At 47.7% G+C, this 26,619-nt stretch overlaps 1 pseudogene; it reads left to right on the plus strand.

Moving 5' to 3' along the window:
* The first annotated feature begins 665 nt into the window (after window positions 1–665).
* LOC125541519 (disease resistance protein Pik-2-like) overlaps window positions 666–26,619 on the plus strand; it is an 80,254-nt pseudogene continuing 54,300 nt past the window's right edge.

Raw genomic sequence — 26,619 nt, forward strand, 5'->3', positions numbered from 1 at the left:
ATACTCGGCCTCGTAAAGGAGGCGAGCCTCGTCCTCGTGAAGATGGCGGCGGCCGAAGCCGTTCGCCGCCGCGCCGTCACCTGGGAAGCGCTCGGCCATGGGTGATGAACTGGAGACGGCGAGAGAGAGGAGAGGGAGGAACGACGACGGCGAGAGAGTGTGATCGCCGAGCACGCCGGTGCGCGTCTTATATAGGCCGAGGCGCCGCCCGTACGCGTGTCCGCCGTGTGTACGCATGGCGTGCGAGGGAGGGCGAGGGACGCGCGTCATCCGGCCTTCACTGCGCCGCCTGTGAGGCATCAATGGCGCGGGCTGACCGGCGCGGCGGCGCGGCAGCTTTGGCATTGATTCGCCGCGGGAAACGAGGCGATGAGGACGACGAAGGGGCACGAAAAGAGCCGTGTCGCTGACGCGGCGGGCCCGCGATTGTTTCGCGCCAAAATAGTTCGCCCCGGCGCCCCCGGGCGCCCCCCAGCGTGCCGGGTTCGGCCTGGGTCCGCCGGTGCTGTTTTCGGCCGAGGCAGGCGAAAATCGGCCTCCTGGGGACGCGACTGGGCCGATTTTTCGGTGCCGGCGGAGAAAAAATGCCTAGGAAGGCCTTTCTGGGTCGCGGCTGGAGATGTTCTAAGACACGGGTGAGTATCTGAGAGAGCCCCATCGAAGTAATGGGTGATCTCGTTCTTGGGGTGGCCAAGACGGTGGTGGAAGGGACGCTGGTGAGGGCCAAGTCGGCCATCGACGAGGAGGCCAAGCTCAAGCAGACCGTGCAGCGCGACCTGGTTTTCATCAGCGGAGAGTTTCAAATGATGCAGTGCTTCCTCAACATCACTGACGAGGAGCGCGCCAAGAACGCCGTGGTGAACACCTGGGTGAGGCAGCTCCGGGACCTGGCCTTCGATGTGGAAGACTGCATCGAGTTCGTTGTCCATCTGGACAACAAGCCGGCCTGGTGGTGGCGTGTGGTGCCGTCATGCATGGCGCCGCCGCTACCCCTGGATCAGGCCGTCGACAACATAAAGGAGCTCAAGGCGAGGGTGGAGGACGTGAGCCAGAGGAATATGCGCTATAACCTCATCAGCAGCGACTCTGGCTCTGGATCTGGGTCCTCCAAGCCCAAGCCGGTCGTTGCACCGGTAACCGCTGGTGCAGACGCAGCTGAGTTTGACATGCTTGTCGAGGCTAAGGCTGCTGCCAGGAAGCAGCGTGGTTTATGCACCCTCACCGAGCTGATCAATTGTCCAGACCCTGACCTTCAGGTCATCTCCTTGTGGGGAACTGGCAGTGATCTTGGGATGACATCCATCGTCAGGAAGGCCTATGTCGACCGTGAGACCAGTCAAAACTTCACATGGCGTGCCTGGGTAAAGATTATCCATCCTTTTAATCCTCACGAGCTCATCCGTAGCTTCTTGGCCCAGTTGCATGCCAAGTCACGTCAAGAGCAACAACCAATAGTTGGTGCAGATGTTCTGAAGAGGATGAAGACGGCGGCAGTGACTGAAGAACATGACCTCGCCGACGAGTTCATGCGGCAAGTCAGTGAGCATAGGTATCTCGTCGTCCTGGAGGGCCTGTCCACCATGGTTGACTGGGACGCCGCCAGGGCATACCTACCAGACACAGATAATGGCAGCCGGATCATCGTGTCCACACAGCAGTTTGAAATCGCAAGTTTGTGCACAGGCCATCCGTACCAGATATCGGAGATCAGGCACTTCTCACCTCATCACTCTGTTTGTGTATTGTTCAAGGAGGTAATGCAATTATTTTATTTACTTCCGTGATTGCTGTGCTCAACATGGCTATTCATATGTTTTAGTTTGTCTATCATAACGTTTACAAATTACATACGGCGGTTCATCATATAGGAAATTGCAATATGATTTTAAGAAAACCATGCTAATATATTAGTTAACCTATCTATGTGCACCAGTAATGATAAGAAAAAAGTATGCTTCCTCCTTCCATTAATAAGATGTTATTTTTTTCGAAAAGGAGGAGTACCCCTGGCCTGTTTATGAAAAAGTGTTTTCCCCGCTTTAGATTATAAAGCAACATCCAAATGGAGACCTGATGCGGTACCCCTGGCCTGTTTACCAAGCGATGCACAAAACCATTTTTAATGTATTATTTAACAAGACCTGACAAAACAAATAAACAGATCAATCCAAAACAACCTTCCTTGGCAACCACTGTGACTACACATGCAAGCTTGATAATGTGTCGTGACCTCGCATCAACACACACCATTTAATTCAGTCGGTATCTTGGCAAATATTTCAAGTGGGGGAGACACGCGTTTTAGGATTATGTTTGAATTTTTTTTCCCCATGAAATTAGAAGGTTATCTTTGCAAAAAAAAATTAAGGGAGGAGACACACATTTTAGGGGTATGTTTGCATTTGGGGCATGGCTCCCCCTCGCCCCTGGCTCCGTCATTGAACCCGGTGGCCTCACCAAGCCGTCCGTCGGCAAGCTGAGAGTACCAACCGGTCTAGCAGACATTCTACGCGCACCACATGCGCACACTCTAGAACCGGCCACAATCATCTTTTGTTGTCCCATCTTCTAGAATAAGGTGTGTATCCATCCCAAAATCTAACGTTGACCATAATATTAGATCAACCAAATATGACTTACACATGATAAAAATATACCTTTGAATTCATATTCGAAAGAAGTTTTCAATAGTATAATTTCTAAATCACAAAAAGGTACTCCCTCCATCCACATATATAGGGCCTAATACGTTTTTCGAGACCAATGATAAAATCATTAGTGTATGAGATATACGTTTTTCAAGAAAGTGTTCCCCCTAACTGTGCGCCGTTGCGACAGTTCGTTGTTTCGAAGCACCACGTGATGATCGGGTGTGATAGATTCCAACGTTCACATACAACGGGTGTAAGACAGATTTACACATGCAAACACTTAGATTGACTTGACGAGCCTAGCATGTACAGACATGGCCTCGGAACACAAGATACCGAAAGGTCGAACATGAGTCGTATGGAAGATATGATCAACATGGAGATGTTCACCGATGATGACTAGTCCGTCTCACGTGATGATCGGACACGGCCTAGTCGAGTCGGATCATGTTTCACATAGATGACTAGAGGGATGTCTAATCTGAGTGGGAGTTCATTAAATAATTTGATTAGATAAACTTAATTATCATGAACTTAGTCTAAAATATTTGCATAAATGTCTTGTAGATCAAATGGCCAACGCTAATGTCAACCTCAACTTCAACGCGTTCCTAGAGAAAACCAAGCTGAAAGACGATGGCAGCAACTATATGGACTGGGTCCGGAACCTGAGGATCATCCTCATAGCTGCCAGGAAACAATATGTCCTAGAAGCACTGCTAGGTGATGCACCCGTCCCAGAGAACCAAGACGTTATAAACGCTTGGCAGCAGCGTGCTGATGATTACTCCCTCGTTCAGCGCGGCATGCTTTACAGCTTAGAACCGGGGCTCCAAAAGCGTTTTGAGCAACACGGAGCATATGAGATGTTCGAAGAGCTGAAAATGGTTTTGCAAGCTCATGCCCGGGTCAAGAGATATGAAGTCTCCGACAAGTTCTACAGTTGTAAGATGGAGGAAAATAGTTCTGTCAGTGAACACATACTCAAGATGTCTGGGTTGCACAACCGCTTGACTCAGCTGGAGATTAACCTCCCAGACGAGGCGGTTATTGACAGAATCCTTCAGTCGCTCCCACCTAGCTACAAGAGCTTTGTGATGAACTACAATATGCAGGGGATGGTAAAGACCATTCCTGAGGTATTTGCTATGCTGAAATCAGCGGAGGTAGAAATCAAAAAGGAACATCAAGTGTTGATGGTCAATAAAACCACCAAGTTCAAGAAAGGCAAGGGTAAGAAGAACTTCAAGAAGGACGGCAAGGATGTTGCCGCGCCCGGTAAGCAAGTTGCCGGGAAGAAGTCAAAGAATGGACCCAAGCCTGAGACTGAGTGCTTTTATTGCAAAGGGAAGGGTCACTGGAAGCGGAACTGCCCCAAATACTTAGCGGACAAGAAGGCCGGCAACACTAAAGGTATATGTGATATACATGTAATTGATGTGTACCTTACCAGTGCTCGTAGTAACTCCTGGGTATTTGATACCGGTGCCGTTGCTCATATTTGTAATTCAAAACAGGAGCTGTGGAATAAGCGGAGACTGGCGAAGGACGAGATGACGATGCGCTTCGGGAATGGTTCCAAGGTCGATGTGATCGCCGTCGGCACGCTACCTCTACATTTACCTACGGGATTAGTTTTAAACCTCAATAATTGTTATTTGGTGCCAAGTTTGAGCATGAACATTGTATCTGGATCTCGTTTAATACGAGATGGCTACTCATTTAAATCCGAGAATAATGGTTATTCTATTTATATGAGTAATATGTTTTATGGTCATGCTCCGATGGTTAATGGTTTATTCTTAATGAATCTTGTACGTGATGATACACATATTCATAGTGTGAATACCAAAAGATGTAAAGTTGATAACGATAGTCCCACATACTTGTGGCACTGCCGCCTTGGTCACATTGGTGTCAAGCGCATGAAGAAGCTCCATGCTGATGGACTTTTAGAGTCTCTCGATTATGAATCATTTGACACATGCGAACCATGCCTCATGGGCAAAATGACCAAGACTCCGTTCTCCGGAACAATGGAGCGAGCAACCAACTTATTGGAAATCATACATACTGATGTGTGCGGTCCAATGAATGTTGAGGCTCGCGGAGGATATCGTTATGTTCTCACTCTCACGGATGACTTGAGTAGATATGGGTATGTCTACTTGATGAAACACAAGTCTGAGACCTTTGAAAAGTTCAAGGAGTTTTAGAATGAGGTAGAGAATCAACGTGACCGAAAAATAAAGTTTTTACGATCAGATCGTGGAGGAGAATATTTAAGTCACGAATTTGGCACACACTTAAGGAAATGTGGAATCGTTTCACAACTCACGCCGCCTGGAACACCTCAACGTAACGGTGTGTCCGAACGTCGTAATCGCACTCTATTGGATATGGTGCGATCTATGATGTCTCTTACTGATTTACCGCTATCATTTTGGGGATACGCTCTAAAGACAGCTACATTCACTTTAAATAGGGCACCGTCTAAATTCGTTGAGACGACACCGTATGAACTATGGTTTGGGAAGAAACCTAAGCTGCCGTTTCTAAAAGTTTAGGGATGCGATGCTTATGTCATGAAACTTCAACTTGAAAAGCTCGAACCCAAGTCGGAAAAATGCGTCTTCATAGGATACCCTAAGGAACCATTGGGTATACCTTCTACCTAAGATCCGAAGGCAAGATCTTTGTTGCCAAGAACGGATCCTTTCTAGAGAAAGAGTTTCTCTCGAAAGAAGTAAGTGGGAGGAAAGTGGTGTTGGGGAATGTAGTAATTTCAAAAAATTTCCTACGCACACTCAAGATCATGGTGATGCATAGCAACGAGAGGGGAGAGTGTTCTCCACGTACCCTCGTAGACCGAAAGCGGAAGCGTTATATCAACGCGGTTGATGTAGTCGTACGTCTTCACGATCCGACCGATCCAAGCACCGTTACTCCGGCACCTCCGAGTTCTTGGCACACGTTCAGCTCGATGACGATCCCCGGGCTCCGATCCAGCAAAGCGTCGGGGAGGAGTTCCGTCAGCACGACGGCGTGGTGAGGATCTTGATGTTCTACTGTCGCAGGGCTTCGCCTAAGCACCGCCACAATATGACCGAGGTGGAATATGGTGGAGGGGGGCACCGCACACGGCTAAGGAACGATCACGAAGATCAACTTGTGTGTCTATGGGGTGCCCCCTGCCCCCATATATAAAGGAGTGGAGGAGGGGAGGGCCGGCCCTCTCTATGGCGCGCCCTAGGGGAGTCCTACTCCCACCGGGAGTAGGATTCCTCCTTTCCTAGTCCAACTAAGAGTCCTTCCATGTATTAGGAGTAGGAGACAAGGAAGGGGAAGGGAGAAGGGAAGGAAGGAGGGGGCGCAGCCCCTCCCCCTAGTCCAATTCGGACTAGGCCTTGGGGGGGCGCGCGGCCTGCCCTAGGCAGCCCCTCTCTCTTTCCCGTATGGCCCAATAAGGCCCAATACTTCTCCCCCGTATTCCCGTAACTCTCCGGTACTCCGAAAAATACCCGAATCACTCGGAACCTTTCCGAAGTCCGAATATAGTCGTCCAATATATCGATCTTTACGTCTCGACCATTTCGAGACTCCTCGTCATGTCCCCGATCTCATCCGGGACTCCGAACTCCTTCGGTACATCAAAACTCATAAACTCATAATATTAGTATCATGTAGCACTCTATTTATTGTCATGCATGACACAAAGTAGCATAGCATTTAATATGATAAGTATCATGATATGATACTACACCCTCTCTTCATTTAATGCCATGACACCTCATCAAAATTGCCTAGTTGGCATGCATGATACTAGCTATGATACTACCATTACGATCAGCCTAATGCAACCCCAATGCACTCTCTCCTGCATGCAACACAACCGATGAAAGGGCCACTCTAGAATATGCAGGCACCAAATTTTTCTTGGGACCATGCACATCAATTCCTTAATGCATTCTCTCTCATGCATACAACCCAATGTTTTAAATAGCGGGCTATCGAAAATAGCGGCGAGCCTCCAAATCAGCTATAGCGGGCTAAAGCGGGCTATAACGGGTTATTTGTGAAGGCAGCCATTTAGCGGCACCCTGCTAAAAAGGCTATAGCGGGCTATAGCGGAGCTATAGCCGGCTATTTAAAACTATGATACAACCAGTGAAGGGTGTCACTAGATCATGTACTCCGAGACTCCGAAGCGACGAAGCCTCGCGACCGCTGCGACCACCGGGAATCACCTCCCAAGGTCCGAGACTCCGAAGCGCCGGTACCAATCAACACCTCCAAGAAGGGACGCGACGATGACAACGCTGTTGCCAAGGGTTTCCCCCGGTACACGGTGAGGAGAGAGGAAGGGTAGCCCAAACGCCCTATAGGAAGGTCCGGTGGTACCCTCAGACGCCACCGCGTCGGTGTCGGGCAAACCAACAGGGATTTCTCCCGATCCCATCCACCACCTCAGGCACTCTGGAGCTTGCCACCAAACTGGCCACCACCCTGCGCCAACACGGACACGGAGCTTCCCACGCCGTCTCACCACGGCACCACGAAGATGGCCTGCATAACGAAGAAGGGGAGTCGGGACTAGGGCAGCAGCACCGTCAACATACTGGAGGGCCCCACCTCCACCGTCCATGATGGTAGCCGACCGGAAGCCAAAGCAGGAGCCTACCGGGCCCGTGGCCCCACAGGCCCGGCCGGGCCCTTACAGGCCCGGACAGCTCCCGCCTCCGCACCGCAGCTGGCACGCCGTCGGCGCCGCTGCCCCCCATCCAAGCTGCTCCTCCTCCTCACCACATAGACGACGATGAAGCGACGCTGGGGGCCGGCCTGCTAGGACCCAGATGGGGCCCGCGGGGCCCGATCTGGGCGGGGGGCGCGCCACCGGCCAACCTGCGCCGCCACGCCATCTTGCCGCCAAGGGGCCGCACCACCACCGCGTGTGCTGCCGGCCACCGCTGCCGGGACGCTGGGCCGTCATCAAGCCGAGGAGCACCGCCGCCGCCCCCATGCCCCGGGTAGGGAACCGCGCGCACGGGGACAGGCAGGCCCTGCCGCCGCCAACACCACCTGGCCAAGCGCCGGGGGCGCCCGTCGGCGGCGGCAGGGAGGGAAGGAGAAACGAGGGCGACCGAAGGGGGGGCGGGACTCACGCCGCCCCGGCCGCCTCCCGGGGAGGCGGCACGGGGCGGATCCGGGGGAAGGGAGAGGGGGGGGGGGGAGGGGGGGAAGGCCGGCGGCTGGCGGTGGCGGCGGGGCCTAGGAAGGCCGGCAGCGGGGGGAGGGAGGGAGGAACCCTAGAGCAGGGGTTGGGACGTGTTGGGTCAGCTCCCAAACAAATTTCATATGTAATTTTGCTACATAATTCAATCGAAAGAATTTAGTTGTTTGCCTAGCCCAGCAAAAGATGAGTAAGCAATGCAACAGCTTAAGAGTTAACTACATCCCCGAACTTGAATTGTAGTGAAGAAATTGGAATAGAGTCGTGTTGTACCTATCGTATATTGTTTCAGGAGATGACAGTTCATCTGATCCGAATACAGCAGATGATATAGTTTCTTCAAAACAAACGTGAGCCAACGTAGGCATCAAGCTAAATTGTACGGAGTACATCAGAGAGGTGGGGATAGAGGCTGCTGTTCGTCGATTAGTCATACTATTTCTTGGTACGAAACATTTTTCTTCCCTTTCATTAGGATTGTTTGTAAAGGCTTTTTTTTCTGATAAATAGTATAGTATAGTTTTATTTTGCACAACTGATTCAGCTTAGAAGCAGCTAGCTTGATTTTTTTTTTGAAATGAAGGATGTACCCCGGGCCTCTTCTGAACGATGCATGCAGCAATATTATTAATTATTCACAAAGACCATACAAGGTGATACATTAATAAGTCTGAAGCCACCAACTGGGCAACGCTGTTGCTACTCCTATCCCGTTGATGAAGGTGTGCCGAATGTCCGAGCCTAATGGCAAACAGACATCGCACCAAAACCTAACATCTAAAGCCGGGTGTCCCATCCAAGCCACTACCTGGATTGGGGCACACACCGGTTCGGCACACTCTCAATAAGCACCGCACACTGCAAGGGCCGTCACCTCCATCTTCCATCGGTCCATCCTTAGAGCAGAACTGATGCACCGACCATGCCAGGCCTCTCTTCCATCAACGCCACCATGACGCCAGACAGCTTCCTCCTCCTGCGCGAGTCCATCTCCGCGCATCGGACGCCGAGTCTCCACTGCGCCATGCCGCCGAGACCCACTGTCGATGATACTGTTGATGCCACACGCTCGACCTACATGCCATCTCGTGTCGACTCTGAACTACCAGCAACTCCACCACCCTGAGCAGTCCTCGGCCGACGCCTTTAGGAAGGAACACGACACCAGAGTGCTATCGTGGCCCAAACATAGGAACAGAGGCTTTCGCCTACGCTAATGGCAGAGGTGGGGGCGTAGGATCCACACCGAAGCCTCCAGGATCGGCGCCGAGGGCGTCGTCTTTGGTGCGTCCGCCACTCCGGCCTGGAGTTTCCCCCGGATCCATGCCCACCCGCCAGATCCGTCTAGTCAGCACCGGGTAGGTATTGAACTAGCACGAACCGAAGCAGATCGAGTCGGAGATGACGCTGCCAGGATTCACAGCCGGCCGCCTCCTGCCAGATTCCCACCGCCGCGCACGTCAGAGCCGACTCCGAACGATGCCGGCCTCATGCACACACCTCTGGCCACCCCCAACCACGCCGGTGAGTGGGGGCAACCTCCGTGCGCGCCCACCGCCGCTCAGGGCCGCCAGGTCGGCGCCCAAGCCCACACCATCTGGAGGGGAACCGATCTGGGGTGGGGGCCCCAGATCCGCCGCCTCCAGCCGCCATCGCCAGCCCCACGCTGCCCCTGCAGCCGTGGAGCCACAACCGCCGCCGGATGCGATCGGGCCACCGCCCCATCACACCCAGTCCGCCTTCATGCGACGCGACCAGGTTCGTCATCACGTTTCGGCCAGGGGATCCCCTCGCGAGGAGAGAAGGAAGGTCCGTCGTCTGTCGTCCGCCGGGCAAGCTTCGCTCGCCGGCCTCCTCTGGCGGCGGCAGGGAAGAGGGGGGGGGGGGAGGGAGTGCCTGGAGGCGACGGCGGCTAGGGCGCCCGAGCCGCCCCCCTGGAGGCGACGCGAAGCAGCTAGCTTGATGATATCATTATATCGTGACTGTCCTAATATTTTGTTTGTGGCTTCATTGCAGGGTTCTCAGTGTAATAGAGGAAAACACAAGGATGAAATGACTTGCACGGTTGCCCCTAAACCTGGGGAGAACATTCGTCTTGTCGGGCGCCGGTCTGAAGAGGCCAAAATCCTTCATATGTTGGGACGGTAGACTTTGAAATCAAGTACCTGCAAACCACTGGCCCTTATGAATATAGAATGTCTGTGTGGGGGATTGCAGGTGTTGGAAAATCAGCTCTTGTCAGGAGTATCTACCATGGCCAAATGGAGTCCAAGTTCCGTCACAGATGGAGTAAGTATGGCTGGGTCAACGTACCCCGTCCATTCAACTTTAGAGAGTTCTCCTGGAATTTACTTCTAGATTTGTCTTCAAAGTCCACTAATGGAAATGCAACTGAGGATTTTGGAATGTCATCAATCGAAGATCCAATCAAGGAGTGTCGTGATATTCTGCATGCACATCGGTGTCTCGTCGTTATCGACGATCTGCAGTCTGTTGAGGATTGGGAATCAATTAATACCGCCTTGGGGCTTGGATCAGCTAAAGCTCATGCTATTATTATTACAAATGAAGCCAGCCTTGCAACGCATTGTGCAGATGACGACTCCTTAGTGCGCAACATCAGAAGTTTAGAATCTGATGTGGCCCTTCAGCTCTTCGAAGAACAGGTATTTCCAGGACATCCTCATGATTTATCTTTTCTTATGTAGCACAAGCAAGCAATCATGATTGCAAACACACTAAACTTGGGACTTTAACTAAATGATTGATATCGCCCATAGTTTTAAGTAGCAGGCTATGGCATTATATGTTTGGCGCTAAATTGACGTTATAGCGCACCAAATCGGTCAAAGCGCTAAATGGCGCTAAATTATACACAATGCTATCAGCGCTATGCCTTTCCAAACACTATAGCGCCGAGATAGTGCTCTATTTAGAACTATGATCACATAATTTAGATGTGGCAATAAAACTAAATGTGCAATGAGTTATCTCTTCGTTTTATCAACTAACTAGATATATCTAAATATATGGTGAGAGATATCGTGCTAAGAGATCATCTCTTTTTTAAGATTAGCTGAGTAGGCAAGCCTTTTCTTTTGGTTCTCTCTCCTCTACCTCAACATTATCTTATGTGGCAGTCCTAATATAGCACCATTTTACACGCCCTAGGATTTTGTTGTAAGGGGACACGGGGGATATGGATTTATAATATCCTACCATTCAGGGAGATATTCGCAGGAGCATGCAGGGGCAGCACACACACTTTGTGGGCCACACATTTATGCTGCAATCACTGGTAGAAAAAGGGCCTATAGTCCCGGTTCGTAAGGGCCTTTAGTCCCGGTTCCGGAACCGGGACTAAAGTGTCGGTACTAATACCTCCCCCCTTTAGTCCCGGTTCAATCCAGAACCGGGACTAAAGGCCCTCCACGTGGGCATTGCGCAGAGCCCAGTCAGGAGACCCTTTGGTCCCGGTTGGTGGCACCAACCGGGACCAATAGGCATCCACGCGTCAGCACTTCTGTGGCTGTGGTTTTTGTTTTTTTTTTGAAAGGGCGGGGGGGGGGGGGGGTTGGGGGTTTTGCGGGGTTAATTTAGGTGTTTCATATATTGTGTTAGCTAGTTATAATTAATAGAGAGAAGTGTCCTCTCTTATGTCCGTGCTTGGTCGACGCTACGTACTATACATACGTATATAGAGAGGACTAGACACGCTAGCTAGCTAGTAAACAAACGAAGGAAACAGAAGATCGTCATGAACATATATGCATATATACAGAGAGAAGTGATATTGACCACCTCTCCTTCTCCGAGAGATTGGTCGAACAACAAGTTCTCGTATATCTATCTGACACTACCGGCTACATATATACAATAATTATCTCTTACAAATGTAATCATACGGACTCAGGGTCCACATAGAATTCTCCGTCTTCAGGGATCACGTGGTCAAGAAAGAATGCCGCCAATTCCTCTTGAATTGCTCGCATGCGAGCTGGTGCTAGGAGTTCATCCCGCTTCCGAAACATCTAATTTGAAGAAGGGGGTCAATATATATATATATATATATATATATATATATATATATATATATATATATATATATATGAATGAATGAATGAAACTCAACACAAATGATGGTAATAAAATAAAATTGTGAATGTTGTTTATTACGCACTTCATATTGTTCGTCAGAGTAGCCCCGCTCACAGGTCGTGTGGCGGATGGACTCGCAAATGTAGTATCCACAGAAATCATTCCCTTGTTCCTGCCACAACCACTTTACAAGAAATAGAGGTCAATCAAACTGATAAGCAAGAATGCCAAATGGTATTGATGAAACTAGCGCTTGAATCAATAGGAGATGCGCGGAACATGCTACTATAGTACTTACTTTCGGGTGTCTAAATTGCAGCTTCTTCGGGAGTCCCGGAGCTTTTTTGGTGAATTTTTTCCAAACCCTGCCAGACAAAGAAAACAATTACTTGATATATCAGGAAATGAACAAAGTTGCTGATATGTTGGATAATGATCGATTTAACTTACTTCTCGAGCATTTGAGTCATGTCCGCATAGTCCTGGGGATCTTTTCGTCTTGAGTCTAAGACAGTTACTAGTCCCTGCTCAAGCTTAATCTCTAGGAGAATATAGTGGAAACTGCACACGCATGCATAACTCATCAATTACATTACTATAACCTTGACTAATACATAAGGGAAACCGAATATGCACAAGACAGTAACACTCACTTGAAGTTGTAAGGAAAGAGTATTATATCTTCGTTTTCATTTATTACCAATGATCGTAGCAAGTTGGCCTCGGTAGCTGCGACATGAAATTTAACCTAAGTTGCATCTATGATATTTGTGTTAATGAACCCAATATCACCGATTTGTCTTTTCTTCAATTCGACGTTCTTCAATCTGCATAATATAGTGAGGATAATTATAAATACATGCAATGAAAGAGCTGAGCTATATAGAGAGACTTAATGACAGAAGTAGTACTACTTACAGACAGTAGCAGGTGACCGTTGCTTTATCGAGGGCCAATTGATTGAAAAACTGAAAGAACTCCTCAAATGGAACAGGCAACAGATCAATTCCAACGAGGTCATGCTCCGGTTTAACTCTCGCATACAAAGTACTCCTCCCCCCAGAGTCTCTGCAGATTTTCAAGTACCAATCATGCAATCTTCGCATCATCGTTGATAGAGATCTTTCATCTTTGACGAGAGGCTTCCCGTACTCATATCTTTGTATCTGCACGTCCATGGGTTCATAATGTACTTCGTCGGGCAGGTAATCTGCAAGATTGCTATAACCGGGCACCATCCTCGGATCATTATCGACGTTGTGGCTAGGCACCTTGAGCGGGGGGCACGATTGCTTCGCTTGTTCGCCGAGCTGGGCAATTTGTTTCCCAGCTCGTCGTTCTTTCAGCCTTTGATCACTGACAGTACTTCCCGACCGCTCCGCTTCGGCAAATTCCTTTCCAATAATGCGGTCATAGTTTCCTTTCGGCGAATCAAACTTCGGTGGTTTTGTCAGGGCAGCCAGAGTGCACTTCACTTTCACCCGATCTACCTTCTCCTCCGGAGGTGGATGTTTCTTTGCTTTCACCCCTTCAAAGAATTTCTTCACTTCTTCTCGCGCGATCTCGGCGTTCTCCTCCTGGGTCCTCTCGTATGGTAACTTCTCTGGAGTCTTCAGAGAAGGAGCGAATCTGTATGTCCTCCCGCCTCTGGTTGTACTTCTAGACGCCGACCGAGCAGACGTAGCGGTTGTCTTCTTTACTTGCTTAAGAGGCGGAGGAGAAGGACTACGACGCGCCGGAGCAGCTGGAGTGGCGGCAGGTCTCTTCCGCCCTTGCTGACGAGGCGGAGAAGGAGGAGGCTGGCTGCTCGGGCGCGTCGGCGCAGGCGGAGAAGGAGGCGGAGTGCCGCCGCGCGCCGGAGAAGGAGCCGGCCGAGGGCCCTGATCGTCGCTCACCGGAGGAGGAGGCGGTGGAGGCGGAGTGCCCTGACTCGCCGGAGGAGGAGGAGGAGGCGGTGGCGTCCAGTTCGGAAGGTTGATGAGCTCCTTCCGCCATAGGCATGGAGTCTTCAGAGCAGACCCCAGCCGAGTCTCCCCTTCACCGGTAGGATGGTCAAGCTGGAGGTCCTCAAATCCCTCCGTTATCTCATCCACCATCACCCTAGCATATCCTTCTGGAATCGGCCGGCAGTGAAAAGTTGTGCCGGGTTCAGTAGGAAAAACAGAGCCAACAGCCGCCTTGACCTTCAAATTCATCCATTGCGTCATAAGGTGGCAATTTTGAGACTCTGTTATAGCATCCACGGGATAGCTGGCAGGAGCCGTCAAGGCATGCTCCGGCTGAAGCAGCTCGGTGGAAGCCACGCTGCTTCTGCGCTGAGATGGCGGGGTAGCTTCGGGGGAGGCTTCGGCAGTACGTTTGCTGCGATTTGCTTCTCGTTCCTCTATCGCATCTACCCTTGCTTGCAGCGCCTGCATTTGGGTCTGCTGCACTTTTTTCCTCCTCTCATGGGATTTGTAACCGCCTGCGTCCGGAAACCAAACCTTCCACGGAATGGAGCCTGGCGTGCCTCGTGTCCGTCCAGGGTGCTCAGGATTCCCGAGGGCCATTGTGAGCTCGTCGTTCTCTCTGTCTGGAAAGAACGTCCCTTCCTGCGCTGCTTCGATATACTGCTTAAGCTTACTGACTGGTATGTCCATTTAATCGTTCGTCCAAATGCACTTCCCTGTTACAGGGTCCAGTGTTCCGCCAGCCCCGAAGAACCTAGTCCGGCAACGGTCTGGCTAGTTAATTGTCTCTGGTTCGATCCCTTTATGAATCAGATCATTCTCAGTCTTGGACCACTTAGGCCGGGCTACGAGGTAGCCACCTGACCCCGTGCGATGGTGAAGCTTCTTCTTCGCAGCATTTTGCTTGTTTGTCGCCGACATCTTCTTACTCTTTTCCGATGTTTTGTGGGCCACAAATGCGGGCCAGTGATCTCTGATATTCTCATATCTGCCCTTAAATTCTGGTGTCTCATTATTTTCGACAAACTTATTCAGCTCTTTCTTCCACCTCCTGAATAGTTCTGCCATCCTCTTCAGAGCAAAAGACTTGATTAATTTCTCTTTAACTGGGTTCTCTGGATTATCCTCAGGCGGTAGGGTGAAATTTGACTTCAGCTCAGTCCAAAGATCATTTTTCTGCATATCATTGACATAAGAGACCTCAGGGTCTTCTGTAGCCGGCTTAAACCATTGCTGGATGCTTATCGGGATCTTGTCCCTAGCCAGAACCCCGCACTGTGCAACAAATGCGCTCTTTGTCCGGAGGGGTTCAATAGGTTGGCCGTCGGGCGCGATTGCTATGATCTCAAACTTTTCATCCGAGCTCAACTTTTTCTTCGGGCCTCGTCTCTTTACCGAAGTTGTGCTCGATCCGGAGGGCTAGAAAAAAGAACAAAGACTTAATTAATATGTGTACATACCAAAACAATGAATGCATCAATCAGCTAGTCAGCATAGGCTTAACTAATATATATACCTGGCCGGACTCGGTTCGGTCACCGGAGCCGTCCTCATGTTCTTCTTCTTGCACCGGCATTAGGTCACCGTAGCCAGCTTGTTCACCCTCTCCTTCCAGACCATCGGTTTCGTTGCGAAACAACGAGATGGCATCACTTCCTTCTGCGATTATGTCCCTCAACAACGCTTCTTTTGTTGCTTCGTCTAGGGCGGTGTCCATAGTTTCTACAAATATTTACAACATGGCAATTATTATTCAAACATGATAGATGGATATATTAGTGCCAAACGTAGAACTAGCTACCTAATCATAGTAAGCTATTGGGAGGGGGTATATATCGACAACGACGACACTACATCTATGTCCCTCGACGACCCTCGTTCCCGATAAAAAAAAGAGGAAGAAGAAGAAAAATAAGAGGAGAAGAAAGAATAGAGGAGAAGATCTCCTCTATTCTTTCTTCTCCTCTTTTTTTCTTCTTCCTCTTATTTTTTTATCCTCTTCTTCCTCTCATGTTCGATAGGATCGCCGAGGGGTCGGGAGGTTGCGTAGTGTCTCAGGATTCCACAAAACCATGTCTTCATCATTAGGCGAAAGTAACATGTGCATGATGGTACGAAGCTCTTCAAAGTTGTTCTGGAACGGACTCCCAGATAGGATAATCCGCCTTTTGGTACAAAGTTCAGCAAGAGCCTTCCGAATATCGCTATTTGGAAGGCCTTTGCTGAATTGGTACCAAAAGGCGGATTATTCTATCCGGGACTCCATTCCAAAACAACTTTGCAGAACTTCGTACCAACATGCCCTGGTTACTTCCGGCTAATGATGAAGGCATGGATTTCTTCAATACTTTGACACTAGGAGAAGAAGAAAGGAATAGCTAGAGGAGAAGATCAAAGAAAAAAAAGAAGAAAAAAAAGAGGACAAGAAGAAAGGAATAGTGGAGAAGAAGAGAAAATAGAATATATTCTATTTTCTCTTCTTCTCCACTATTCCTTTCTTCTTCTCCTCTTCTTTTTCTTCTTTTTTCTTCTTCTTATTTATTTCTCCTCTTATTTTCGGTAGAGGAAACCCTAAATAGCTAGCAAGTATCGTGGGTGTGAGATACATGTGGCCTTCGGTGTCGGACACTACATCCACGTCCCACAAGTGACGTGGGCGTCGAAGCCCGCGCCACTTGTGGGATGTGGATGTAGTGTCCGACACCGACGGTACATGTATCTCACACCGATGATACTTTCTATTTAGGGTTTCTCCTCTACCGCTCGGCGACCCTCTCGACGACCCTCGTTCCCGATAAAATAAAGAGGAAGAAGAAGAAGAAAAAAGAAGAGAAGAAAGAATAGAGGAGAAGACTTCCTCTTCTTCCTCTCCTCTTCTTCCCCTTCTTCCTCGCCTCTCTCATGAATGTCTGGCGTTCTCGACCCCCCCCCACGTGTCGAAGGAAAAAAAGAAGAAAAAAAAGAGGAGAAGAAGATAGGAATAGAGGAGAAAAGAGAAAATAGAATATATATTCTATTTTTCTCTTCTTATCCTCTATTCCTTTCTTCTTCTCCTCTTCTTTTTCTTCTTTTTTCTTCTTCTTATTATTTCTCCTCGTCCTCTCCCCTCTCGGCGACCCTAGACCCCCTCTCGACCCTCGACCCTTAGGTGACCGTCGACCCCCTCTCGACCCTCGACCCCTAGGCGACCGTCGACCCCTCCCGATAAAAAAAAGATGAAGAAGAAGAAAAAAAGAGGAGAAGAAAGAATAGAGGAGAAGCTCCTCTATTCTTTCTTCTCCTCTTTTTTTTTCTTCTTCCTCTTCTTTTTTATCCTCTTCTTCCTCTCATGTTTTTCCCTGATAACATTTTTTTCTCCGAGATAGTTAGTGTTCCCGAGTGAACCGGAGGGGGACATTGGTCATATTTTCTACGAATGTTCTATATACATACATCCATCGATATCATTCCATAAATACATGTACATCTACATTATATATGAAGAAAAAAATATCAAAATTCATCATACATACATGCATCTACAGTATATATGAACAAAAATTATAAACTTTCTCCCCAACTCATACATACATACATACATACATACATCTACATCATATCAATATATTGCAAATTTGGAGCAGGGAAGGAAGGAGAGGATGGGCTACCTCTCCCGGAGGGATCGGGGAGGAGACGCGGGCGGCCGGCGTCGTGGGCGACGGCGACGAGGACGGGCTCGGGGTCGGCGAGGGCGAGGGCGACGGCGGGGCGCGCTCGGCGGCGGCGGACGGCGGAGCTCGGGCCGGGGGCGCGCGGGGCAGGAGCTCGGGGGCTCGGGGACGGCGGAGCTCGAGGGCGAGGGCGAGGGCGACGGCGGGGCGGCTCGGGGTCGGCGACGACGGCGAGGCAGGGCGCGGTCGGGGGCGGGGCAGGGGCAACGGTGGCGACGGCGAGGCGAGCAGAGGGGCAGCCTGGCGGCGATCGAAGAAACTTTACCAAAATTTTCACAAGTGTGGCTTATATAGACGGAGCATTGGTCCCGGTTGGTGGCACCAACCGTGACCATTGACCCCTTTAGTCCCGGTTCGAGCCACCAACCGGGACCAAAGGCCTCTTTTCGTCAGCCCAAAGGGCGGGAAGCGAAGGCCATTGGTCCCGGTTGGTGGCACCAACCGGGACTAAAGGGGGGCAATGGTCACGGCTGGTGCCACCAACCGGGACCAATGCCACCTTTAGTCCCCGTTGGTGCCACCAACCGGGACCAATGCCCTCGTGCTGCCCCGCGCCCAAAAGTTTAGTCCCACATCGCTAGTTGATAGCGCCCAACACCAGTTTATAAGCTCTGCTACTTCCTCCCTCTCGAACTCCTCTGAACTGCAGGCCTATGGGCCTAATTTGACACTGCTTTGCCTGTGGGCCTATTGGGCCTTCTGCGGGCCTGAATCCTGGCCCATGTAGGGTTTCTAGTCGTATTCAGGCCGTGGAGGCCCAGTAGGTGGCATTTTTTTGGTTTTTTCTTTTTTATTTCTACATTTTTTTGGTTTTTTATTTTCTTATTTCTACTTAAAACTAAATACTTACAGTTTTTTAGTGATTTCTTTTTGCTTTTAGGTCACAAAAATTATAAACTTTCTGTTAGTGCCATTAGTTTTAAATTTTAAATAGTTTAAATTTGAATTTTTAAAAAGTTGTGTGAATCACTAGTTTATGAATAACTTTACTATAAAATTAGAATTTTTTTTCTATTTATTTTTTATTTCTACTTACAACTAAATACTTACAGTTTTTTAGTGATTTCTTTTTGCTTTTAGGTCACAAAAATTATAAACTTTCTGTTAGTGCCATTAATTTTAAATTTTAAATAGTTTAAATTTGAATTTTTAAAAATTTGTGGGAATCACTAGTTTATGAATAACTTTACTATAGAATTAGAATTTTTTTCTTCTTTGCTATTTATTTTTTATTTATACTTACAATTAAATACTTATAATTTGATTTTAGGTCACACAAATTATATTCTTTTTGCTATTGAAGAATATTATAGTTTTATTTTAGTTGATCATAACATAATATTTTAATTGATTGTTTTTATTTTCATAAAAGTTTTGTAGTTCATTCTGTTTGCTATTAATTCATTCTTTGAGCTAAATGACTCTGAAATTGGAAAGCACTTCAAAATGAACTCTGAAAAGGTTGAAAGTTGGCATGGTATCATCATTTCACCCACATAGCATGTTCCAAAAAGTAGAGAGGGTTACGACAAAAACTTGATGCACTTCGTGTACAAAATGGACAATCACTTTCGAAGTATCAAAGTTTCGAACCATAAGACATGAAAGCATTTCAAATGAACTCTGAAAAAGTTGAAAGTTGGGATGGTATCATAATTTCACCCACATAGAATTTGCTTATTGCGGGAGAAAGTCTTCACTTTTTCTTCGCTTGTGTCATTTGCTTATTGCGCCGTAAGCATGGATAATCTTCATTGTTTATCAGGATGCTTGGGTCAGCCTTGACATTCAAGGGAGGAATTTCATGAAACTTTTCATAATCTTCAGACATGTCTGTCTTGCCGTCCACTCCCAGGATGTCCCTTTTTCCTGAAAGAACTATGTGGCGCTTTGGCTCATCGTATGATGTATTCGCTTCCTTATCTTTTCTTTTTCTCGGTTTTTTAGACATGTCCTTCACATAGATAACCTGTGCCACATCATTGGCTAGGACGAACGGTTCGTCAATGTACCCAAGATTTTTCAGATCCACTGTTGTCATTCCGTACTGTGGGTCTACCTGTACCCCGCCGCCTAACAGATTGACCCATTTGCACTTAAACAAAGGGACCTTAAAATCAGGTCCGTAGTCAAGTTCCCATATGTCCACTATGTAACCATTATATGTGTCCTTTCCGCTCTCGGTTGCTGCATCAAAGCGGACACCGCTGTTTTGGTTGGTGCTCTTTTGATCTTGGGCGATCGTGTAAAATGTATTCCCATTTATCTCGTATCCTTTGTAAGTCAATACAGTCAAAGATGGTCCCCTGGACAACAAGTACAACTCATCACAAATAGTGTTGTCACCTCTAAGACGTGTTTCCAACCAATTGCTGAAAGTCCTGATGTGTTCACATGTAATCCAGTCGTCGCACTGCTCCGGGTGTTTGGAGCGCAGACTGTTCTTGTGTTCATCGACATACGGGGTCAACAAGGTAGAGTTCTGTAGAACTGTGTAGTGTGCTTGAGACCAAGAATATCCGTCCCTGCATATTATTGAGTCTCTTCCCAGAGTGCCTTTTCCAGTCAGTCTCCCCTCATACCGCGATTTAGGGAGACCTATCTTGTTAAGGTCAGGAATGAAGTCAACACAAAACCCGACAACATCCTCTGTTTGATGGCCCATGGAGATGCTTCCTTCTGGCCTAGCGCGGTTACGGACATATTTCTTTAGGACTCCCATGAACCTCTCAAAAGGGAACATATTGTGTAGAAATACTGGCCCCAGGATGACAATCTCGTCGACTAGATGAACTAGGACGTGCGTCATGATATTGAAGAAGGATGGAGGGAACACCAGCTCGAAACTGACAAGACATTGCGCCACATCACTCCTTAGCCTTGGTACGATTTCTGGATCGATCACCTTCTGAGAGATTGCATTGAGGAATGCACATAGCTTCACAATGGCTAATCGAACGTTTTCCGGTAGAAGCCCCCTCAATGCAACCGGAAGCAGTTGTGTCATAATCACGTGGCAGTCATGAGACTTTAGGTTCTGAAACTTTTTCTCTGGCATATTTATTATTCCCTTTATATTCGACGAGAAGCCAGTCGTGACCTTCATACCGAGCAGGCATTCAAAGAAGATTTCTTTCTCTTCTTTCGTAAGAGCGTAGCTGGCAGGACCTTTATACTGCTTCGGAGGCATGCCGTCTTTTTCGTGCAAACGTTGCAGGTCCTCTCGTGCCTCGGGTGTATCTTTTGTCTTCCCATACACGCCCAAGAAGCCTAGCAGGTTCACGCAAAGGTTCTTCGTCACGTGCATCACGTCGATTGAGGAGCGGACCTCTAGGTCTTTCCAGTAGGGTAGGTCCCAAAATATAGATTTCTTCTTCCACATGGGTGCGTGTCCCTCAGCGTCATTCGGAATAGCAAGTCCACCGGGACCCTTTCCAAAGATTACGTAGTGTAAATCATTGACCATAGCAAGCACGTGAACACCGGTGCGCATGGCGGGCTTCTTCCGGTGATCTGCCTCGCCTTTGAAATGCTTGCCTTTCTTTCGACATTGATGGTTGGTCGGAAGAAATCGACGATGGCCCAGGTACACATTCTTCCTGCATTTGTCTAGGTGTATACTTTCAGTGTCATCTAAACAGTGCGTGCATGCGTGGTATCCTTTGTTTGTCTGTCCTGAAAGGTTACTGAGAGCGGGCCAATCGTTGATGGTCACGAACAGCAACGCCTTAAGGTTAAATTCCTCCTGTCTGTGCTCATCCCACATACGTACACCGTTTCCATTCCACAGCTGTAAAAGTTCTTCAACTAATGGCCTTAGGTACACATCAATTTCGTTGCCGGGTTGCTTAGGGCCTTGGATGAGAACTGGCATCATAATGAACTTCCGCTTCATGCACATCCAAGGAGGAAGGTTATACATACATAGAGTCACGGGCCAGGTGCTGTGATTGCTGCTCTGCTCCCCGAAAGGATTAATGCCATCCGCGCTTAAAGCAAGCCATACATTCCTTGGGTCCTTTGCAAACTCATCCCAGTACTTTCTCTCGATTTTTCTCCACTGCGACCCGTCAGCGGGTGCTCTCAACTTCCCATCTTTCTTTCGGTTCTAACTGTGCCATCGCATCAACTTGGCATGCTCTTCGTTTCTGAACAGACGTTTCAACCGTGGTATTATAGGAGCATACCACATCACCTTCACAGGAACCCTCTTCCTGAGGGGCTTGCCGTCAACATCACCAGGGTCATCTCGTCTGATCTTATACCGCAACGCACCGCATACCGGGCATGCATTCAGATCCTTGTATGCACCGCGGTAGAGGATGCAGTCATTAGGGCATGCATGTATATTCTCCACCTCCAATCCTAGAGGGCATACGACCTTCTTGCTGCGTATGTACTGTCGGGCAATTCGTTATCGTTTGGAAGCTTCTTCTTCAATATTTTCAGTAGCTTCTCAAATCCTTTGTCAGCCACAGCATTCTCTGCCTTCCACTGCAACAATTCCAGTACGGTACCGAGCTTTATGTTGCCATCTTCGCAATTGGGGTATAACCCTTTTTTGTGATCCTCTAACATGCGATCGAACTTCAGCTTCTCCTTTTGACTAATGCATTACGTCCTTGCATCGACAATGACCCGGCGGAGATCATCATCATCGGGCACATCGTCTGGTTCCTCTTGATCTTCAGCAGCTTCACCCGTGGCAGCATCATTGGGCACATCGTCTGGTTCCTCTTGATCTTCACCAGCTCCCCCCGTTGCAGCATCACCGTATTCAGGGGGCACATAGTTGTCATCGTACTCTTCTTCTTCGCCGTCTTCCATCATAACCCCTATTTCTCTGTGCCTCGTCCAAACATTATAGTGTGGCATGAAACCCTTGTAAAGCAGGTGGGAGTGAAGGACTTTCCGGTTAGTGTAAGACCTCGTATTCCCACATTCAGTGCATGGACAACACATAAAACCATTCTGCTTGTTTGCCTCAGCCGCATCGAGAAACTCATGCACGCCCTTAATGTACTCGCGGGTGTGTCTGTCACCGTACATCCATTGCCGGTTCATCTGCATGCATTATATATAATTAAGTGTCCAAATTAATAGAAGTTCATCATCACATTAAAACCAAAGTGCATACATAGTTCTCATCTAACAACATATAGCTCTCCAGAGCATCTAATTAATTAAACCATACATTGAAACTATGTAAAACATTTCAATGCGAAAACAAATGCGATCATAATGGCAACCAAGGTAACAATTGATCCAACGGCATAATGATACCAAGCCTCGGTATGAATGGCATATTTTCTAATCTTTCTAATCTTCAAGCGCATTGCATCCATCTTGATCTTGTGATCATCGACGACATCCGCAACATGCAACTCCAATATCATCTTCTCCTCCTCAATTTTTTTTATTTTTTCCTTCAACAAATTGTTTTCTTCTTCAACTAAATTTAACCTCTCGACAATAGGGTCGGTTGGCATTTCCGATTCACATACATCCTAGATAAATAAAATCTATGTCACGTTGGTCAGCATAATTTTCATAAACAATAAATGAACCAATAGTTATGAAGATAATATACATACCAAATCCGAATCATAGACAGGACGAGGGCCGACGGGGGCGGATACCAAAACCATCGCACTATATAAGATGCAATAATAAATGTAAGAAAATGATACAAGTATCTATCTAAACAGACAAGTAAGAATATTTTTCCTTTCAGAAAGAAGATAAGAACAAGAGGCTCACCACGGTGGTGTCGGTGATGAGATCAGCGCGGGTCATCGACGGCGGTGAAGACGGGGACGAGGCGTGACAGACCGCTAAATCTAGACAAATCTCGAGGAAAATGGAGCTTGGAGGTCGAGCTTCGAGAGGAGAAAGTTTAAGTAGTGTGGCTCGGGCATTCCATCGAACACCTCATGTGCATAGGAGGTGAGCTAGAGCACCACGAACCCCTCCCCTCGCCGGCCAGAGAAAAACAGAGCACTGGAGTGCTCTGCTCGTGGGCGAGGGTATATATAGGCACCTCATTGGTCCCGGTTTGTGGCAAGAACCGGGACTAAAGGGGAGCCTTTGGTCCCGGTTCAGGCCACCAACCGGGACCAATGGTGGTGGGCCAGGAGCGAGGCCCATTGGTCCCGGTTCGTCCCACTAACCGGGACCAAAAGGTCCAGACGAACCGGGACCAATGGCCCACGTGGCCCGGCCGGCCCCCTGGGCTCACGAACTGGCACCAATGCCCACATTAGTCCCGGTTCTACACTGAACCGGGACTAATGGGCTGAGCCGGCCTGGACCATAGCCCTGTTTTCTACTAGTGAATCCAAAAACTCGGTTCCGCACCAACTTCGCCTTCTCCTTACGTCTGCAAGTTTCATACATCGAAGCTTACAATGGCAACAATATTGCCTATTTTTGCAAGCTTGCACTTCCCCTTGTAAGTTTCGCTATACCGAACAACTAAGGTCAACAAAAAGATGTACGGGACCAAGTTCCCAAATCACAACGCAGATGGGCACCTCACAAAGTGTGTGCGCAGGCCCTGCATGCTCCAAACCATCTCATTATTCAGGTGGACTGTTTATGCCCCCCATAGGCCTTTCCCCTACAAAACTATCATAACGATAATCATTCTCAGGTAATGATGCGTAGCCCCCATCACAACCAGTCACATTCTACCACACTAGAATGCTATCTATAACACTGTAGCTAGAATGACACTAGTGCAGAACCGGGCAATAGCACCGGTTCGTAAGGCCCTTTAGAGCCGGTTCCACAACCGGCACTAAAGTGTGGTCACTAAAGCCCCCCCCTTTAGTACCGGTTCAGCACGAACCGGTGCTAAAGGCAAACCACGTGGCACGAGGCAGCTCCTGGGGCAGGGAGCCCTTTAGTGTCGGTTGGTAACACCAACCGGTATTAAAATGTTGGGGGGGTGTTGGGTTTATGATTTCTTTTTCATTTAATTTTGTTTTTTCCATTTAATTCTTTTTCGTTTGCTGGTATTTTACGATACTACACATTGTACACGTTATGCAATGCATATATATATCTATATAAATAGAATTTCTAGTAGAACCGATCATATATATATATATATATATATATATATATATATATCATCAAATGTGTTTTAAACCACCATATTAATTAATTCAGACATACACACATGTATATATATATACAATTAGATAGCTATATATAATTTCTCCTACAATGTTTCCTTCGGAGCCAGTGGCGTTAGCGAGAACGATATGACAATTGGAAGTGGTTCTTCATGGGGGCGGTAGCGGGTAATAGTATTCTCCCTTCAGATCTATGACCTGGTCGAGCAAAAATCCGCATATTTCCTCTTGAAGTGCTTGTACGCGCTCTGTTTCTAGGAGCTTGTCCCGCACCTCTGTGAACTGTTAAGAAGGAGATCAATATGCATATGTATTAGTTGTGTGACTAGATATCGATAATGGTGTAAAAATTGTGAATAATGTTATGACAAACGTACCCATTCCTGTCTTTGAGATCTGCTCCTTTCAGACGCCATCATGCGAATGTTCTCGCAAACGCAGAATGCACACAGATCAGTCCCCTGCGCCTGCATAATGACCTTTACGAGAATGGAATTTGATCAGATAATAATTAATCAAGCATGATAATTAAAGAGATGGCAGCTAGCTAGCTAGCTAGCTAGTACTACTTAATTACTTACCTTGGGTCGAAACCATTTCAGCTTTTCTTTCCATTCGCGTGGAGTGACACTGATGAACCTTGCCCAAGCCCTGCCCGGCGACAAAGAAAATGAATAAAGGGGTTATTAAATAGTTCATATCATTAAATGACGAACTAAATAGGCCGAGATATATAGTTTAATAATGATTGAAATTACCTGTTGACTATCCCAAACAAATTGCTATAGTCAGTTTTTATTTTGAGTAGTGAGTCCAGTATTTCAACTGTTCCGGCGTCAACTTTAATGATACACAAGATCTAGTGAAATCTGCATGCACACACGTTTGCATGTCTTAATTAAGCGGGCATATGTAAGCAAAAACATGTAGCTAGCTAGTAGGCAAAAAACAGAGAATTTGTAGTACAAGATAGTGTGACTCACTGGAAGTTGTAAGGAAGTAGTATATCTTCATTGTATTTGAGGCGCTTCAAGAACTCTAGCATGCTGTCCTCTACATGCTTTTCATGATATGGATCTATTTTCCATGTGTATTCATTAACGGTGTTTGGGTCAATGAACCCAATGCCATAGCGTCCACCTTTTCTCATTTCATACATCTTCATCCTGCATAATAACACAGAAAAGAATATAGTGAGGATAATTACAGGTAATGATTGATCAAAAGGATCACTACAGCTAGCTTGAGAGACTTAAATTACAAAAATAAATCACTTACAGACAATAGCAACTGACGATAGATTTGTCGAGTGCGTCTTGATTGTATAACTGAAACAGTTCAGAATACTTAACGGCCACAGCTTTCTCATGGTAGTAATGATCCTTCTTGACATTCACCATGAGGGACTCTCGATTGGACCTCTTGGTAATGTCCATGTACCATTGATGCAATTCATACATTCTCGTTGGGAACTTCTTGACCTCGTCTGGCTTGACCAAAGGTTCGCCCCGGACATATTTCCGTTTTATTTCCTCCTCTATAAGCACAGGCATGTCCTCGATCTCGAGGAGTTGTCCAACAGTGATATTGAGAATTTCAGCCTGCATTATATGCTCCTCAGTTATTACCACATTGCCCACCTCGGGAACATAAAATTTTTGCCCACAAGAATATTGGGCGCGCGTACTATCACGTGTTGTTGGCACAACAAGCGAGGGGATCGATTGTGCCGCATGTTCTCCCAGTTAGGGAACGGTTTTCCCGCATTTTTTGACAGCTGCTTGTTGTTTGCTCGAGCTCGAGCTCGCCTCCCTCTATAGACGTGCTCGATTTAACTTCCTG

The sequence above is a fragment of the Triticum urartu genome, chromosome 6A (genome assembly GCF_056163025.1).
Source record: "Triticum urartu cultivar PI428250 chromosome 6A, HENAU_Tu73, whole genome shotgun sequence".
Classification (NCBI taxonomy): domain Eukaryota; kingdom Viridiplantae; phylum Streptophyta; class Magnoliopsida; order Poales; family Poaceae; genus Triticum; species Triticum urartu.